The 20,389-nt window shown below is 47.8% G+C and overlaps 4 non-coding genes across 4 annotated transcripts; all 4 read right to left on the reverse strand.

Annotated features, from left to right (window-relative positions):
* Positions 1–4,342: 4,342 nt before the first annotated feature.
* On the reverse strand, positions 4,343–4,415 carry trnaa-ugc (transfer RNA alanine (anticodon UGC)). Its single transcript has one exon. It is a non-coding gene; the product is annotated as a tRNA-Ala (tRNA).
* Positions 4,416–8,925: 4,510 nt separating this feature from the next.
* On the reverse strand, positions 8,926–8,998 carry trnaa-ugc (transfer RNA alanine (anticodon UGC)). The gene has a single exon. It is a non-coding gene; the product is annotated as a tRNA-Ala (tRNA).
* A 6,769-nt stretch (positions 8,999–15,767) lies between these two features.
* On the reverse strand, positions 15,768–15,840 carry trnaa-ugc (transfer RNA alanine (anticodon UGC)). Its single transcript has one exon. It is a non-coding gene; the product is annotated as a tRNA-Ala (tRNA).
* Positions 15,841–18,091: 2,251 nt separating this feature from the next.
* On the reverse strand, positions 18,092–18,164 carry trnaa-ugc (transfer RNA alanine (anticodon UGC)). The gene has a single exon. It is a non-coding gene; the product is annotated as a tRNA-Ala (tRNA).
* Between the last annotated feature and the right edge of the window lie 2,225 nt (positions 18,165–20,389).

Below are 20,389 nucleotides of genomic sequence, written 5' to 3' on the forward strand. Positions count from 1 at the left end.
CACTCATCAACCCACCAATCACACACACTCACTCACTCATCAACCCACCAGTCACACACACATACTCACGCTCTCTGCCACTGTCAATATGCATGACCTCAATCTGCAGTTCATTATCCACCATGAAACCTATTATCCTTCCATCCCTTTATACAACTGCTTGTTATAGCAGTTTCAATTGATCTCTCCAGTTCAATGTAGCGACTAACATTCACTTTACCATCGCTTCTTCACAGAGACACCCACACGTACCGTGTAATCTGTCGCATTCGAGAACATCCATATTCACCGCAACTGAAATCTAACCCCTCAAAAACAAGATTTCACCAACAACAACACACTTAACAAACATAGTTGAGGAAACACTTTTTCACCGCGATAGCTGCGGATCTATGCAATGCTCCGCCTCAGAAGGCAGTGGACGCCAGTTCTCTCGATTGAAAGGGTTAGATAGGGCTCCTAAAGATACCAGAGTCAAGGGATATGGACAGAAGGCAGGGGCGGGGTGCTGATTGTGGATGACCAGCCATGGTCAGACAGAATGGCGGTGCAGGCTCAATGGGCGGAATGGTCTACTCCTGCACCTATTGTCTACTGTCCATACAGATGGCGGCGTCATCCACTTCTGACAGATTGTACAACTCCATCTTCAACTGAGCATTCTGCTGGAAATCTACACGGCCGTCAAAGAGATCTTTCTCGTATCACCCATTGCCGCCTATTTCTATGCAGCATTCTCGGACGTTTCTGGAAAACTGCAGCCAGGTGTCTAGTCAGCTGAAAAGCTGAACGACTAAAGTCGATAACGTTGGAGCATTTGCCTTTGTCCTGGACGGATGATGGGCAAGAGAACACAATGCGTACATAACCACAACGCAAACCTGTTCCAAGAGTACCCTTGTGCAAAGAGCCATAACGTCTTCATCCGGTCCCTTAATGTACAGCTACCTCTTCTATTTCGCAGCTCACACATCAATCCTCTTGGAGAAAAATGAACAATTTTCTTCCGACTTGTGCCAACACACAAATGGGCAGACGTGCCCCTCACCTGATATATGAAAAGTACAACAGGCCGACAACACTACCGCTAGTTAGCTTCGCTTAATACGGTGCCCTCCAACGATGTGCCGAAATTCAGATTCTGGCATCCCTTGCTCTGTCGCTTTGGAATGGCTGAAGCTAGAGTGACTGCAAAAAGTCTTCCAACGAAGAGGTCACCGATGTTCCCCCTGAGCCTTTGTGTCAGTCTCTTCCTCTATACACTTGCTACGAAGGGCAGATTTCGATCTTTCTATTACTCAGGGAGCGGTGAGAGCTGTGCTACTGTCAGGGCAGCCTGCGTGAGGAAACAGCGGTCTGAAATGTGAGCGAGTGATATGCTGGCATTGCCTATTATGTGCTCAAATGCCTGTTTCTTCTGTCCCGTCAAGAGTCGTAGCGAATGCATTCTTGTGCGCACCAGCGAAAAGCTCTGTGGTATGCAATTGATGATGGGCGCAGTAAAAGAAGACCTGATCCTTCGAGCCGGAATCGAACCAGCGACCTAAGGATGACTCCATTTCCTCTACAGTCCTCCGCTCTACCAACTGAGCTATCGAAGGAAAAGCGACACTCATTATGCAGAATTCAGCCTGGCATCTGTCGAGCGATGGCAAAACCCGGCCTATGGCAACTATCTCGTCCTTCCAGCACTGGGGGCCACAGGTCACGGGATGATACATATCTCCGCGCTTCTGACATTTCTACGTACACTACGATACCAACACAGCTCTTTCATCGTCCTTGACCGTTCAAATAAAAGGTGACTCAGCTTTCTCTTTTCACCCAGTAACCAGGGCAATGTCCTTATAGCCACTCACCTGATTTATGCCTGAATAGTCGTCTGCAGCTCATGCATTACTGAAACACCAGCTGCCAGCTAGCTTTTCCTCCTATCTGCTTTCAACGCAGCAAACCTACCACATTTTCTCCCTGCCCTTCGACTGAGACACTTTCCGCTCCATGTCCGCCAGCCGCATCTTTGGTGCATTCCAAGCTTCGCAGGCACTTGATGAGACGAATTCCTCTGAATACAAAATGTCCATGGAGAATGCGAGCATCGATCTCGCTACCTCTCGCATGCTAAGCGAGCGCTCTACCATTTGAGCTAATTCCCCAGCACATCCCGCTAACATACTATAATTTGCTCACCCCGACAAACACCATTGCATGCCTGCCACTGTTCAGCGATACACAATCAGCAGCTCACCTACAGTCACTCACTCATCAACCCACCAATCACACACACTCACTCACTCATCAACCCACCAGTCACACACACATACTCACGCTCTCTGCCACTGTCAATATGCATGACCTCAATCTGCAGTTCATTATCCACCATGAAACCTATTATCCTTCCATCCCTTTATACAACTGCTTGTTATAGCAGTTTCAATTGATCTCTCCAGTTCAATGTAGCGACTAACATTCACTTTACCATCGCTTCTTCACAGAGACACCCACACGTACCGTGTAATCTGTCGCATTCGAGAACATCCATATTCACCGCAACTGAAATCTAACCCCTCAAAAACAAGATTTCACCAACAACAACACACTTAACAAACATAGTTGAGGAAACACTTTTTCACCGCGATAGCTGCGGATCTATGCAATGCTCCGCCTCAGAAGGCAGTGGACGCCAGTTCTCTCGATTGAAAGGGTTAGATAGGGCTCCTAAAGATACCAGAGTCAAGGGATATGGACAGAAGGCAGGGGCGGGGTGCTGATTGTGGATGACCAGCCATGGTCAGACAGAATGGCGGTGCAGGCTCAATGGGCGGAATGGTCTACTCCTGCACCTATTGTCTACTGTCCATACAGATGGCGGCGTCATCCACTTCTGACAGATTGTACAACTCCATCTTCAACTGAGCATTCTGCTGGAAATCTACACGGCCGTCAAAGAGATCTTTCTCGTATCACCCATTGCCGCCTATTTCTATGCAGCATTCTCGGACGTTTCTGGAAAACTGCAGCCAGGTGTCTAGTCAGCTGAAAAGCTGAACGACTAAAGTCGATAACGTTGGAGCATTTGCCTTTGTCCTGGACGGATGATGGGCAAGAGAACACAATGCGTACATAACCACAACGCAAACCTGTTCCAAGAGTACCCTTGTGCAAAGAGCCATAACGTCTTCATCCGGTCCCTTAATGTACAGCTACCTCTTCTATTTCGCAGCTCACACATCAATCCTCTTGGAGAAAAATGAACAATTTTCTTCCGACTTGTGCCAACACACAAATGGGCAGACGTGCCCCTCACCTGATATATGAAAAGTACAACAGGCCGACAACACTACCGCTAGTTAGCTTCGCTTAATACGGTGCCCTCCAACGATGTGCCGAAATTCAGATTCTGGCATCCCTTGCTCTGTCGCTTTGGAATGGCTGAAGCTAGAGTGACTGCAAAAAGTCTTCCAACGAAGAGGTCACCGATGTTCCCCCTGAGCCTTTGTGTCAGTCTCTTCCTCTATACACTTGCTACGAAGGGCAGATTTCGATCTTTCTATTACTCAGGGAGCGGTGAGAGCTGTGCTACTGTCAGGGCAGCCTGCGTGAGGAAACAGCGGTCTGAAATGTGAGCGAGTGATATGCTGGCATTGCCTATTATGTGCTCAAATGCCTGTTTCTTCTGTCCCGTCAAGAGTCGTAGCGAATGCATTCTTGTGCGCACCAGCGAAAAGCTCTGCGGTGTGCAATTGATGATGGGTGCAGTAAAAGAAGACCTGATCCTTCGAGCCGGAATCGAACCAGCGACCTAAGGATGACTCCATTTCCTCTACAGTCCTCCGCTCTACCAACTGAGCTATCGAAGGAAAAGCGACACTCATTATGCAGAATTCAGCCTGGCATCTGTCGAGCGATGGCAAAACCCGGCCTATGGCAACTATCTCGTCCTTCCAGCACTGGGGGCCACAGGTCACGGGATGATACATATCTCCGCGCTTCTGACATTTCTACGTACACTACGATACCAACACAGCTCTTTCATCGTCCTTGACCGTTCAAATAAAAGGTGACTCAGCTTTCTCTTTTCACCCAGTAACCAGGGCAATGTCCTTATAACCACTCACCTGATTTATGCCTGAATAGTCGTCTGCAGCTCATGCATTACTGAAACACCAGCTGCCATCTAGCTTTTCCTCCTATCTGCTTTCAACGCAGCAAACCTACCACATTTTCTCCCTGCCCTTCGACTGAGACACTTTCCGCTCCATGTCCGCCAGCCGCATCTTTGGTGCATTCCAAGCTTCGCAGGCACTTGCTGAGACGAATTCCTCTGAATACAAAATGTCCATGGAGAATGCGAGCATCGATCTCGCTACCTCTCGCATGCAAAGCGAGCGCTCTACCATTTGAGCTAATTCCCCAGCACATCCCGCTAACATACTATAATTTGCTCACGCCGACAAACACCATTGCATGCCTGCCACTGTTCAGCGATACACAATCAGCAGCTCAGAGACACACAATCACTCACTCATTAACCGACCAATCTCACACACGTAATCACGCTCGCTGCCACTGTCCATTTGCATGACCTCAATCTGCAATTCATTATCCACCGTGAAACCAATTATCCTTCCTTCTCGTTTTATAACTGATTGTTACAGCAGATTCCATTGATCTTTCCACTTCGATGTAGCGACTAACATTCACTTTACCATCGCTTCCTCACAGAGCCACCGACGCCTACAGTGCAATCTGCAGCTTGCCTGAACATCAAATCTAACACCACAAAAACTAGATAGCACCAACAACAACACACATAGCAAACGTTCAGCATTCACCTATACTGCATCACTACGCCCCGGCGGTTCCCAATATGTCACAAGCAGAACTTCTTCATAAAATAAGGAGATTAAGAAAGGGTAGGCCATGTAGAACATAGTTGAAGAAAATCTTTTTTACCCCGAGAGCTGTGGGTCTATGGAATGCTCCGTCTCAGAAGGCAGTGGAGCCCAATTCTCTGGATTGAAAGAGTTAGATAGGGCACCTAAAGATAGCAGAGTCAAGGGATATGGGCAGAAGGCAGGGACGGGGTGCTGATTGTGGATGATCAGCCATGGTCAGACAGAATGGCTGTGCAGGCACGATGGACGGAATGGCCTACTCCTGCACCTACTGTCTACTGTCCATTCAGATGGCGGCGTCATCCACTTCTGACAGATTGTACAACTCCACCTTCAACTGAGCATTCTGCTGGAAATCTACACGGCCGTCAAAGAGATCTTTCTCGTATCACCCATTGCCGCCTATTTCTATGCAGCATTCTCGGACATTTCTGGAAAACTGCAGCCAGATGTCCAGTCAGCTGAAAAGCGCAATGACTCAAGTCGATCATTACTGGAGCGTTTGCCTTTGTCCTGGACGGATGATGCGCAAGAGAACACAGTGCGTACATAACCACAACGCAAACCTGTTCCAAGAGTTCCCTTGTGCAAAGAGCCATAACGTCTTCATCCGGTCCCTTAATGTACAGCTACCTCTTCTATTTCGCAGCTCACACATCAATCCTCTTGGAGAAAAATGACCAATTTTCTTCCGACTTGTGCCACCACACAAATGGGCAGACGTGCCCCTCACCTGATATACGAAAAGTACAACAGGCCGACAACACTACCGCTAGTTAGCTTCGCTTAATACGGTGCCCTCCAACGATGTGCCGAAATTCAGATTCTGGCATCCCTTGCTCTGCCGCTTTGGAATGACTGAAGCTAAAGTGACCGCAAAAAGTCTTCCAACGAAGAGGTCACCGATGTTCCCCCTGGGCCTTTGAGTCAGTCTCTTCCTCTATACACTTGCTACGAAGGGCAGATTTCGATCTTTCTATTACTCAGGGAGCGGTGAGAGCTGTGCTACTGTCAGGGCAGCCTGCGTGAGGAAACAGCGGTCTGAAATGTGAGCGAGTGATATGCTGGCATTGCCTATTATGTGCTCAAATGCCTGTTTCTTCTGTCCCGTCAAGAGTCGTAGCGAATGCATTCTTGTGCGCACCAGCGAAAAGCTCTGTGGTATGCAATTGATGATGGGCGCAGTAAAAGAAGACCTGATCCTTCGAGCCGGAATCGAACCAGCGACCTAAGGATGACTCCATTTCCTCTACAGTCCTCCGCTCTACCAACTGAGCTATCGAAGGAAAAGCGACACTCATTATGCAGAATTCAGCCTGGCATCTGTCGAGCGATGGCAAAACCCGGCCTATGGCAACTATCTCGTCCTTCCAGCACTGGGGGCCACAGGTCACGGGATGATACATATCTCCGCGCTTCTGACATTTCTACGTACACTACGATACCAACACAGCTCTTTCATCGTCCTTGACCGTTCAAATAAAAGGTGACTCAGCTTTCTCTTTTCACCCAGTAACCAGGGCAATGTCCTTATAGCCACTCACCTGATTTATGCCTGAATAGTCGTCTGCAGCTCATGCATTACTGAAACACCAGCTGCCAGCTAGCTTTTCCTCCTATCTGCTTTCAACGCAGCAAACCTACCACATTTTCTCCCTGCCCTTCGACTGAGACACTTTCCGCTCCATGTCCGCCAGCCGCATCTTTGGTGCATTCCAAGCTTCGCAGGCACTTGATGAGACGAATTCCTCTGAATACAAAATGTCCATGGAGAATGCGAGCATCGATCTCGCTACCTCTCGCATGCTAAGCGAGCGCTCTACCATTTGAGCTAATTCCCCAGCACATCCCGCTAACATACTATAATTTGCTCACCCCGACAAACACCATTGCATGCCTGCCACTGTTCAGCGATACACAATCAGCAGCTCACCTACAGTCACTCACTCATCAACCCACCAATCACACACACTCACTCACTCATCAACCCACCAGTCACACACACATACTCACGCTCTCTGCCACTGTCAATATGCATGACCTCAATCTGCAGTTCATTATCCACCATGAAACCTATTATCCTTCCATCCCTTTATACAACTGCTTGTTATAGCAGTTTCAATTGATCTCTCCAGTTCAATGTAGCGACTAACATTCACTTTACCATCGCTTCTTCACAGAGACACCCACACGTACCGTGTAATCTGTCGCATTCGAGAACATCCATATTCACCGCAACTGAAATCTAACCCCTCAAAAACAAGATTTCACCAACAACAACACACTTAACAAACATAGTTGAGGAAACACTTTTTCACCGCGATAGCTGCGGATCTATGCAATGCTCCGCCTCAGAAGGCAGTGGACGCCAGTTCTCTCGATTGAAAGGGTTAGATAGGGCTCCTAAAGATACCAGAGTCAAGGGATATGGACAGAAGGCAGGGGCGGGGTGCTGATTGTGGATGACCAGCCATGGTCAGACAGAATGGCGGTGCAGGCTCAATGGGCGGAATGGTCTACTCCTGCACCTATTGTCTACTGTCCATACAGATGGCGGCGTCATCCACTTCTGACAGATTGTACAACTCCATCTTCAACTGAGCATTCTGCTGGAAATCTACACGGCCGTCAAAGAGATCTTTCTCGTATCACCCATTGCCGCCTATTTCTATGCAGCATTCTCGGACGTTTCTGGAAAACTGCAGCCAGGTGTCTAGTCAGCTGAAAAGCTGAACGACTAAAGTCGATAACGTTGGAGCATTTGCCTTTGTCCTGGACGGATGATGGGCAAGAGAACACAATGCGTACATAACCACAACGCAAACCTGTTCCAAGAGTACCCTTGTGCAAAGAGCCATAACGTCTTCATCCGGTCCCTTAATGTACAGCTACCTCTTCTATTTCGCAGCTCACACATCAATCCTCTTGGAGAAAAATGAACAATTTTCTTCCGACTTGTGCCAACACACAAATGGGCAGACGTGCCCCTCACCTGATATATGAAAAGTACAACAGGCCGACAACACTACCGCTAGTTAGCTTCGCTTAATACGGTGCCCTCCAACGATGTGCCGAAATTCAGATTCTGGCATCCCTTGCTCTGTCGCTTTGGAATGGCTGAAGCTAGAGTGACTGCAAAAAGTCTTCCAACGAAGAGGTCACCGATGTTCCCCCTGAGCCTTTGTGTCAGTCTCTTCCTCTATACACTTGCTACGAAGGGCAGATTTCGATCTTTCTATTACTCAGGGAGCGGTGAGAGCTGTGCTACTGTCAGGGCAGCCTGCGTGAGGAAACAGCGGTCTGAAATGTGAGCGAGTGATATGCTGGCATTGCCTATTATGTGCTCAAATGCCTGTTTCTTCTGTCCCGTCAAGAGTCGTAGCGAATGCATTCTTGTGCGCACCAGCGAAAAGCTCTGCGGTGTGCAATTGATGATGGGTGCAGTAAAAGAAGACCTGATCCTTCGAGCCGGAATCGAACCAGCGACCTAAGGATGACTCCATTTCCTCTACAGTCCTCCGCTCTACCAACTGAGCTATCGAAGGAAAAGCGACACTCATTATGCAGAATTCAGCCTGGCATCTGTCGAGCGATGGCAAAACCCGGCCTATGGCAACTATCTCGTCCTTCCAGCACTGGGGGCCACAGGTCACGGGATGATACATATCTCCGCGCTTCTGACATTTCTACGTACACTACGATACCAACACAGCTCTTTCATCGTCCTTGACCGTTGAAATAAAAGGTGACTCAGCTTTCTCTTTTCACCCAGTAACCAGGGCAATGTCCTTATAACCACTCACCTGATTTATGCCTGAATAGTCGTCTGCAGCTCATGCATTACTGAAACACCAGCTGCCATCTAGCTTTTCCTCCTATCTGCTTTCAACGCAGCAAACCTACCACATTTTCTCCCTGCCCTTCGACTGAGACACTTTCCGCTCCATGTCCGCCAGCCGCATCTTTGGTGCATTCCAAGCTTCGCAGGCACTTGCTGAGACGAATTCCTCTGAATACAAAATGTCCATGGAGAATGCGAGCATCGATCTCGCTACCTCTCGCATGCAAAGCGAGCGCTCTACCATTTGAGCTAATTCCCCAGCACATCCCGCTAACATACTATAATTTGCTCACGCCGACAAACACCATTGCATGCCTGCCACTGTTCAGCGATACACAATCAGCAGCTCAGAGACACACAATCACTCACTCATTAACCGACCAATCTCACACACGTAATCACGCTCGCTGCCACTGTCCATTTGCATGACCTCAATCTGCAATTCATTATCCACCGTGAAACCAATTATCCTTCCTTCTCGTTTTATAACTGATTGTTACAGCAGATTCCATTGATCTTTCCACTTCGATGTAGCGACTAACATTCACTTTACCATCGCTTCCTCACAGAGCCACCGACGCCTACAGTGCAATCTGCAGCTTGCCTGAACATCAAATCTAACACCACAAAAACTAGATAGCACCAACAACAACACACATAGCAAACGTTCAGCATTCACCTATACTGCATCACTACGCCCCGGCGGTTCCCAATATGTCACAAGCAGAACTTCTTCATAAAATAAGGAGATTAAGAAAGGGTAGGCCATGTAGAACATAGTTGAAGAAAATCTTTTTTACCCCGAGAGCTGTGGGTCTATGGAATGCTCCGTCTCAGAAGGCAGTGGAGCCCAATTCTCTGGATTGAAAGAGTTAGATAGGGCACCTAAAGATAGCAGAGTCAAGGGATATGGGCAGAAGGCAGGGACGGGGTGCTGATTGTGGATGATCAGCCATGGTCAGACAGAATGGCTGTGCAGGCACGATGGACGGAATGGCCTACTCCTGCACCTACTGTCTACTGTCCATTCAGATGGCGGCGTCATCCACTTCTGACAGATTGTACAACTCCACCTTCAACTGAGCATTCTGCTGGAAATCTACACGGCCGTCAAAGAGATCTTTCTCGTATCACCCATTGCCGCCTATTTCTATGCAGCATTCTCGGACATTTCTGGAAAACTGCAGCCAGATGTCCAGTCAGCTGAAAAGCGCAATGACTCAAGTCGATCATTACTGGAGCGTTTGCCTTTGTCCTGGACGGATGATGCGCAAGAGAACACAGTGCGTACATAACCACAACGCAAACCTGTTCCAAGAGTTCCCTTGTGCAAAGAGCCATAACGTCTTCATCCGGTCCCTTAATGTACAGCTACCTCTTCTATTTCGCAGCTCACACATCAATCCTCTTGGAGAAAAATGACCAATTTTCTTCCGACTTGTGCCACCACACAAATGGGCAGACGTGCCCCTCACCTGATATACGAAAAGTACAACAGGCCGACAACACTACCGCTAGTTAGCTTCGCTTAATACGGTGCCCTCCAACGATGTGCCGAAATTCAGATTCTGGCATCCCTTGCTCTGCCGCTTTGGAATGACTGAAGCTAAAGTGACCGCAAAAAGTCTTCCAACGAAGAGGTCACCGATGTTCCCCCTGGGCCTTTGAGTCAGTCTCTTCCTCTATACACTTGCTACGAAGGGCAGATTTCGATCTTTCTATTACTCAGGGAGCGGTGAGAGCTGTGCTACTGTCAGGGCAGCCTGCGTGAGGAAACAGCGGTCTGAAATGTGAGCGAGTGATATGCTGGCATTGCCTATTATGTGCTCAAATGCCTGTTTCTTCTGTCCCGTCAAGAGTCGTAGCGAATGCATTCTTGTGCGCACCAGCGAAAAGCTCTGTGGTATGCAATTGATGATGGGCGCAGTAAAAGAAGACCTGATCCTTCGAGCCGGAATCGAACCAGCGACCTAAGGATGACTCCATTTCCTCTACAGTCCTCCGCTCTACCAACTGAGCTATCGAAGGAAAAGCGACACTCATTATGCAGAATTCAGCCTGGCATCTGTCGAGCGATGGCAAAACCCGGCCTATGGCAACTATCTCGTCCTTCCAGCACTGGGGGCCACAGGTCACGGGATGATACATATCTCCGCGCTTCTGACATTTCTACGTACACTACGATACCAACACAGCTCTTTCATCGTCCTTGACCGTTCAAATAAAAGGTGACTCAGCTTTCTCTTTTCACCCAGTAACCAGGGCAATGTCCTTATAGCCACTCACCTGATTTATGCCTGAATAGTCGTCTGCAGCTCATGCATTACTGAAACACCAGCTGCCAGCTAGCTTTTCCTCCTATCTGCTTTCAACGCAGCAAACCTACCACATTTTCTCCCTGCCCTTCGACTGAGACACTTTCCGCTCCATGTCCGCCAGCCGCATCTTTGGTGCATTCCAAGCTTCGCAGGCACTTGATGAGACGAATTCCTCTGAATACAAAATGTCCATGGAGAATGCGAGCATCGATCTCGCTACCTCTCGCATGCTAAGCGAGCGCTCTACCATTTGAGCTAATTCCCCAGCACATCCCGCTAACATACTATAATTTGCTCACCCCGACAAACACCATTGCATGCCTGCCACTGTTCAGCGATACACAATCAGCAGCTCACCTACAGTCACTCACTCATCAACCCACCAATCACACACACTCACTCACTCATCAACCCACCAGTCACACACACATACTCACGCTCTCTGCCACTGTCAATATGCATGACCTCAATCTGCAGTTCATTATCCACCATGAAACCTATTATCCTTCCATCCCTTTATACAACTGCTTGTTATAGCAGTTTCAATTGATCTCTCCAGTTCAATGTAGCGACTAACATTCACTTTACCATCGCTTCTTCACAGAGACACCCACACGTACCGTGTAATCTGTCGCATTCGAGAACATCCATATTCACCGCAACTGAAATCTAACCCCTCAAAAACAAGATTTCACCAACAACAACACACTTAACAAACATAGTTGAGGAAACACTTTTTCACCGCGATAGCTGCGGATCTATGCAATGCTCCGCCTCAGAAGGCAGTGGACGCCAGTTCTCTCGATTGAAAGGGTTAGATAGGGCTCCTAAAGATACCAGAGTCAAGGGATATGGACAGAAGGCAGGGGCGGGGTGCTGATTGTGGATGACCAGCCATGGTCAGACAGAATGGCGGTGCAGGCTCAATGGGCGGAATGGTCTACTCCTGCACCTATTGTCTACTGTCCATACAGATGGCGGCGTCATCCACTTCTGACAGATTGTACAACTCCATCTTCAACTGAGCATTCTGCTGGAAATCTACACGGCCGTCAAAGAGATCTTTCTCGTATCACCCATTGCCGCCTATTTCTATGCAGCATTCTCGGACGTTTCTGGAAAACTGCAGCCAGGTGTCTAGTCAGCTGAAAAGCTGAACGACTAAAGTCGATAACGTTGGAGCATTTGCCTTTGTCCTGGACGGATGATGGGCAAGAGAACACAATGCGTACATAACCACAACGCAAACCTGTTCCAAGAGTACCCTTGTGCAAAGAGCCATAACGTCTTCATCCGGTCCCTTAATGTACAGCTACCTCTTCTATTTCGCAGCTCACACATCAATCCTCTTGGAGAAAAATGAACAATTTTCTTCCGACTTGTGCCAACACACAAATGGGCAGACGTGCCCCTCACCTGATATATGAAAAGTACAACAGGCCGACAACACTACCGCTAGTTAGCTTCGCTTAATACGGTGCCCTCCAACGATGTGCCGAAATTCAGATTCTGGCATCCCTTGCTCTGTCGCTTTGGAATGGCTGAAGCTAGAGTGACTGCAAAAAGTCTTCCAACGAAGAGGTCACCGATGTTCCCCCTGAGCCTTTGTGTCAGTCTCTTCCTCTATACACTTGCTACGAAGGGCAGATTTCGATCTTTCTATTACTCAGGGAGCGGTGAGAGCTGTGCTACTGTCAGGGCAGCCTGCGTGAGGAAACAGCGGTCTGAAATGTGAGCGAGTGATATGCTGGCATTGCCTATTATGTGCTCAAATGCCTGTTTCTTCTGTCCCGTCAAGAGTCGTAGCGAATGCATTCTTGTGCGCACCAGCGAAAAGCTCTGCGGTGTGCAATTGATGATGGGTGCAGTAAAAGAAGACCTGATCCTTCGAGCCGGAATCGAACCAGCGACCTAAGGATGACTCCATTTCCTCTACAGTCCTCCGCTCTACCAACTGAGCTATCGAAGGAAAAGCGACACTCATTATGCAGAATTCAGCCTGGCATCTGTCGAGCGATGGCAAAACCCGGCCTATGGCAACTATCTCGTCCTTCCAGCACTGGGGGCCACAGGTCACGGGATGATACATATCTCCGCGCTTCTGACATTTCTACGTACACTACGATACCAACACAGCTCTTTCATCGTCCTTGACCGTTCAAATAAAAGGTGACTCAGCTTTCTCTTTTCACCCAGTAACCAGGGCAATGTCCTTATAACCACTCACCTGATTTATGCCTGAATAGTCGTCTGCAGCTCATGCATTACTGAAACACCAGCTGCCATCTAGCTTTTCCTCCTATCTGCTTTCAACGCAGCAAACCTACCACATTTTCTCCCTGCCCTTCGACTGAGACACTTTCCGCTCCATGTCCGCCAGCCGCATCTTTGGTGCATTCCAAGCTTCGCAGGCACTTGCTGAGACGAATTCCTCTGAATACAAAATGTCCATGGAGAATGCGAGCATCGATCTCGCTACCTCTCGCATGCTAAGCGAGCGCTCTACCATTTGAGCTAATTCCCCAGCACATCCCGCTAACATACTATAATTTGCTCACCCCGACAAACACCATTGCATGCCTGCCACTGTTCAGCGATACACAATCAGCAGCTCACCTACAGTCACTCACTCATCAACCCACCAATCACACACACTCACTCACTCATCAACCCACCAGTCACACACACATACTCACGCTCTCTGCCACTGTCAATATGCATGACCTCAATCTGCAGTTCATTATCCACCATGAAACCTATTATCCTTCCATCCCTTTATACAACTGCTTGTTATAGCAGTTTCAATTGATCTCTCCAGTTCAATGTAGCGACTAACATTCACTTTACCATCGCTTCTTCACAGAGACACCCACACGTACCGTGTAATCTGTCGCATTCGAGAACATCCATATTCACCGCAACTGAAATCTAACCCCTCAAAAACAAGATTTCACCAACAACAACACACTTAACAAACATAGTTGAGGAAACACTTTTTCACCGCGATAGCTGCGGATCTATGCAATGCTCCGCCTCAGAAGGCAGTGGACGCCAGTTCTCTCGATTGAAAGGGTTAGATAGGGCTCCTAAAGATACCAGAGTCAAGGGATATGGACAGAAGGCAGGGGCGGGGTGCTGATTGTGGATGACCAGCCATGGTCAGACAGAATGGCGGTGCAGGCTCAATGGGCGGAATGGTCTACTCCTGCACCTATTGTCTACTGTCCATACAGATGGCGGCGTCATCCACTTCTGACAGATTGTACAACTCCATCTTCAACTGAGCATTCTGCTGGAAATCTACACGGCCGTCAAAGAGATCTTTCTCGTATCACCCATTGCCGCCTATTTCTATGCAGCATTCTCGGACGTTTCTGGAAAACTGCAGCCAGGTGTCTAGTCAGCTGAAAAGCTGAACGACTAAAGTCGATAACGTTGGAGCATTTGCCTTTGTCCTGGACGGATGATGGGCAAGAGAACACAATGCGTACATAACCACAACGCAAACCTGTTCCAAGAGTACCCTTGTGCAAAGAGCCATAACGTCTTCATCCGGTCCCTTAATGTACAGCTACCTCTTCTATTTCGCAGCTCACACATCAATCCTCTTGGAGAAAAATGAACAATTTTCTTCCGACTTGTGCCAACACACAAATGGGCAGACGTGCCCCTCACCTGATATATGAAAAGTACAACAGGCCGACAACACTACCGCTAGTTAGCTTCGCTTAATACGGTGCCCTCCAACGATGTGCCGAAATTCAGATTCTGGCATCCCTTGCTCTGTCGCTTTGGAATGGCTGAAGCTAGAGTGACTGCAAAAAGTCTTCCAACGAAGAGGTCACCGATGTTCCCCCTGAGCCTTTGTGTCAGTCTCTTCCTCTATACACTTGCTACGAAGGGCAGATTTCGATCTTTCTATTACTCAGGGAGCGGTGAGAGCTGTGCTACTGTCAGGGCAGCCTGCGTGAGGAAACAGCGGTCTGAAATGTGAGCGAGTGATATGCTGGCATTGCCTATTATGTGCTCAAATGCCTGTTTCTTCTGTCCCGTCAAGAGTCGTAGCGAATGCATTCTTGTGCGCACCAGCGAAAAGCTCTGCGGTGTGCAATTGATGATGGGTGCAGTAAAAGAAGACCTGATCCTTCGAGCCGGAATCGAACCAGCGACCTAAGGATGACTCCATTTCCTCTACAGTCCTCCGCTCTACCAACTGAGCTATCGAAGGAAAAGCGACACTCATTATGCAGAATTCAGCCTGGCATCTGTCGAGCGATGGCAAAACCCGGCCTATGGCAACTATCTCGTCCTTCCAGCACTGGGGGCCACAGGTCACGGGATGATACATATCTCCGCGCTTCTGACATTTCTACGTACACTACGATACCAACACAGCTCTTTCATCGTCCTTGACCGTTCAAATAAAAGGTGACTCAGCTTTCTCTTTTCACCCAGTAACCAGGGCAATGTCCTTATAACCACTCACCTGATTTATGCCTGAATAGTCGTCTGCAGCTCATGCATTACTGAAACACCAGCTGCCATCTAGCTTTTCCTCCTATCTGCTTTCAACGCAGCAAACCTACCACATTTTCTCCCTGCCCTTCGACTGAGACACTTTCCGCTCCATGTCCGCCAGCCGCATCTTTGGTGCATTCCAAGCTTCGCAGGCACTTGCTGAGACGAATTCCTCTGAATACAAAATGTCCATGGAGAATGCGAGCATCGATCTCGCTACCTCTCGCATGCAAAGCGAGCGCTCTACCATTTGAGCTAATTCCCCAGCACATCCCGCTAACATACTATAATTTGCTCACGCCGACAAACACCATTGCATGCCTGCCACTGTTCAGCGATACACAATCAGCAGCTCAGAGACACACAATCACTCACTCATTAACCGACCAATCTCACACACGTAATCACGCTCGCTGCCACTGTCCATTTGCATGACCTCAATCTGCAATTCATTATCCACCGTGAAACCAATTATCCTTCCTTCTCGTTTTATAACTGATTGTTACAGCAGATTCCATTGATCTTTCCACTTCGATGTAGCGACTAACATTCACTTTACCATCGCTTCCTCACAGAGCCACCGACGCCTACAGTGCAATCTGCAGCTTGCCTGAACATCAAATCTAACACCACAAAAACTAGATAGCACCAACAACAACACACATAGCAAACGTTCAGCATTCACCTATACTGCATCACTACGCCCCGGCGGTTCCCAATATGTCACAAGCAGAACTTCTTCATAAAATAAGGAGATTAAGAAAGGGTAGGCCATGTAGAACATAGTTGAAGAAAATCTTTTTTACCCCGAGAGCTGTGGGTCTATGGAATGCTCCGTCTCAGAAGGCAGTGGAGCCCAATTCTCTGGATTGAAAGAGTTAGATAGGGCACCTAAAGATAGCAGAGTCAAGGGATATGGGCAGAAGGCAGGGACGGGGTGCTGATTGTGGATGATCAGCCATGGTCAGACAGAATGGCTGTGCAGGCACGATGGACGGAATGGCCTACTCCTGCACCTACTGTCTACTGTCCATTCAGATGGCGGCGTCATCCACTTCTGACAGATTGTACAACTCCACCTTCAACTGAGCATTCTGCTGGAAATCTACACGGTCGTCAAAGAGATCTTTCTCGTATCACCCATTGCCGCCTATTTCTATGCAGCATTCTCGGACATTTCTGGAAAACGGCAGCCAGATGTCCAGTCAGCTGAAAAGCGCAATGACTCAAGTCGATCATTACTGGAGCGTTTGCCTTTGTCCTGGACGGATGATGCGCAAGAGAACACAGTGCGTACATAACCACAACGCAAACCTGTTCCAAGAGTTCCCTTGTGCAAAGAGCCATAACGTCTTCATCCGGTCCCTTAATGTACAGCTACCTCTTCTATTTCGCAGCTCACACATCAATCCTCTTGGAGAAAAATGACCAATTTTCTTCCGACTTGTGCCACCACACAAATGGGCAGACGTGCCCCTCACCTGATATACGAAAAGTACAACAGGCCGACAACACTACCGCTAGTTAGCTTCGCTTAATACGGTGCCCTCCAACGATGTGCCGAAATTCAGATTCTGGCATCCCTTGCTCTGCCGCTTTGGAATGGCTGAAGCTAAAGTGACCGCAAAAAGTCTTCCAACGAAGAGGTCACCGATGTTCCCCCTGGGCCTTTGAGTCAGTCTCTTCCTCTATACACTTGCTACGAAGGGCAGATTTCGATCTTTCTATTACTCAGGGAGCGGTGAGAGCTGTGGTACTGTCAGGGCAGCCTGCGTGAGGAAACAGCGTTTTGAAAAGTGAGCGAGTGAACAGCTGGCATTGCCTATTATATGCTCAAATGCCTGTTTCTTCTGTCCCGTCAAGAGTCGTAGCGAATGCATTCTTGTGCGCACCAGCGAAAAGCTCTGCGGTATGCAATTGATGATGGGCGCAGTAAAAGAAGACCTGATCCTTCGAGCCGGAATCGAACCAGCGACCTAAGGATGACTCCATTTCCTCTACAGTCCTCCGCTCTACCAACTGAGCTATCGAAGGAAAAGCGACACTCATTATGCAGAATTCAGCCTGGCATCTGTCGAGCGATGGCAAAACCCGGCCTATGGCAACTATCTCGTCCTTCCAGCACTGGGGGCCACAGGTCACGGGATGATACATATCTCCGCGCTTCTGACATTTCTACGTACACTACGATACCAACACAGCTCTTTCATCGTCCTTGCCCGTTCAAATAAAAGGTGACTCAGCTTTCTCTTTTCACCCAGTAACCAGGGCAATGTCCTTATAGCCACTCACCTGATTTATGCCTGAATAGTCGTCTGCAGCTCATGCATTACTGAAACACCAGCTGCCAGCTAGCTTTTCCTCCTATCTGCTTTCAACGCAGCAAACCTACCACATTTTCTCCCTGCCCTTCGACTGACACACTTTCCGCTCCATGTCCGCCAGCCGCATCTTTGGTGCATTCCAAGCTTCGCAGGCACTTGATGAGACGAATTCCTCTGAATACAAAATGTCCATGGAGAATGCGAGCATCGATCTCGCTACCTCTCGCATGCAAAGCGAGCGCTCTACCATTTGAGCTAATTCCCCAACACATCCCGCTAACATACTATAATTTGCTCACCCCGACAAACACCATTGCATGCCTGCCACTGTTCAGCGATACACAATCAGCAGCTCACCTACAGTCACTCACTCATCAACCCACCAATCACACACATTCACTCACTCATCAACCCACCAGTCACACACACATACTCACGCTCTCTGCCACTGTCAATATGCATGACCTCAATCTGCAGTTCATTATCCACCATGAAACCTATTATCCTTCCATCCCTTTATACAACTGCTTGTTATAGCAGTTTCAATTGATCTCTCCAGTTCAATGTAGCGACTAACATTCACTTTACCATCGCTTCTTCACAGAGACACCCACACGTACCGTGTAATCTGTCGCATTCGAGAACATCCATATTCACCGCAACTGAAATCTAACCCCTCAAAAACAAGATTTCACCAACAACAACACACTTAACAAACATAGTTGAGGAAACACTTTTTCACCGCGATAGCTGCGGATCTATGCAATGCTCCGCCTCAGAAGGCAGTGGAGACCAGTTCTCTCGATTGAAAGGGTTAGATGTAGCTCCTAAAGATACCAGAGTTACGTACCCGTGACACGTGACAGTGGTACTCTTGTCACGTGACTGGGGTTGACGTTATACTGGACTTGAGGTAATGGTCCTGTGATGGTGGAGTGACGTCATTTTCCCGCCAGTAGAGGTCATGTGACAGTTTTTTTTTACAGGTTATAAAAGGAAGACCCACCCTGTGGGGTGGGGCAGTTCGTGGCTGGGTTTGCCAAGCTGACTTCAAGTCACTGCGTGATTTAATGTTATGACGCAGTTTAGTTGAAAAATGAAGTTTTATATAATGCCTAAAGTTTAAAAGGTCATTGCCAGCAGTTTCTTACATTACTGCTAGTGGAGAGTGAATATCGGAGTTCGGAAGTTAAAGATCGAGGAGAATCAATTTTCGACGGTGGATGGGTCGAAATAGCATTAGCTTCAATATAATTATGGAGAAGGACAGGACTGGACCTAGAGTTGAGATTTTTGATTGGAGAAAGGCTAACTTTGAGGAGATGCGCAGGGATTTAGAGAGAGTGGATTGGGTCAAGTTGTTTTATGGGAAGGATGTAACAGAGAAATGGAGGTCATTTAAGGGTGAAATTATGAGGGTACAGAATCTTTATGTTCCTGTTAGGTTGAAAGGAAAGGTTAAAGGTTTGAAAGCGCCATGGTTTTCAAGGGATATTAGAAACTTGGTTTGGAAAAAGAGGGATGTCAACAATAGATATAGGCAGCATGGAGTAAAGGAATTGCTCGAGGAATATAAAGAATGTAAAAGGAAACTTAAGAAAGAGATTAGAAAAGCTAAAAGAAGTTACGAGTTTGGTTTGGCAAATAAGGTGGAAGTAAATCCGAAAGGCTTCTACAGTTATATTAAATGCAAGAGGATAGTGAGGGATAAAATTGGTCCCTTAGAGAATCAGGGTGGTCAGCTATGTGTGGAACCGAGGGAGATGGGAGAGATTTTGAACGATTTCTTCTCTTCGGTATTCACTAAGGAGAAGGATATTGAATGGTGTAAGGTGTGGGAAACAAGTAAGGAAGTTATGGAACCTATGACAATTAAAGAGGTGGAAGTACTGGCGCTTTTAAGAAATTTAAAAGTGGATAAATCTCCAGGTCCTGACAGGATATTCCCCAGGACCTTGAGGGAAGTTTGTGTAGAGATAGCAGGAGCTCTGACGGAGATCTTTCAGATGACATTACAAAAGGGGATTGTGCCGGAGGATTGGCGTATTGCTCATGTGGTTCCATTGTTTAAAAAGGGTTCTAGAAGTAAGCCTGGCAATTATAGACCTGTCAGTTTGACATCAGTGGTGGGTAAATTAATGGAAAGTATTCTTAGAGATAGTATTTATAATTATCTGGATAGACAGGATCTGATTAGGAGTAGCCAGCATGGATTTCTGCGTGGAAGGTCATGTTTGACAAACCTTATTGAATTTTTTGAAGTAGTTACGAGGAATGTTGACGAGGGTAAGGCAGTGGATGTAGTCTATATGGACTTCAGCAAGGCCTTTGACAAAGTTCCACATGGAAGGTTAGTTAAGAAGGTTCAGTCGTTAGGTATTAATGCTGGAGTAATAAAATGGATTCAACAGTGGCTAGATGGGAGATGCCAGAGAGTAGTGGTGGATAATTGTTTATCGGGATGGAGGCCGGTGACTAGCGGGGTGCCAC

This window comes from Hemitrygon akajei, chromosome 1, assembly GCF_048418815.1.
Source record: "Hemitrygon akajei chromosome 1, sHemAka1.3, whole genome shotgun sequence".
Classification (NCBI taxonomy): Eukaryota; Metazoa; Chordata; class Chondrichthyes; order Myliobatiformes; family Dasyatidae; genus Hemitrygon; species Hemitrygon akajei.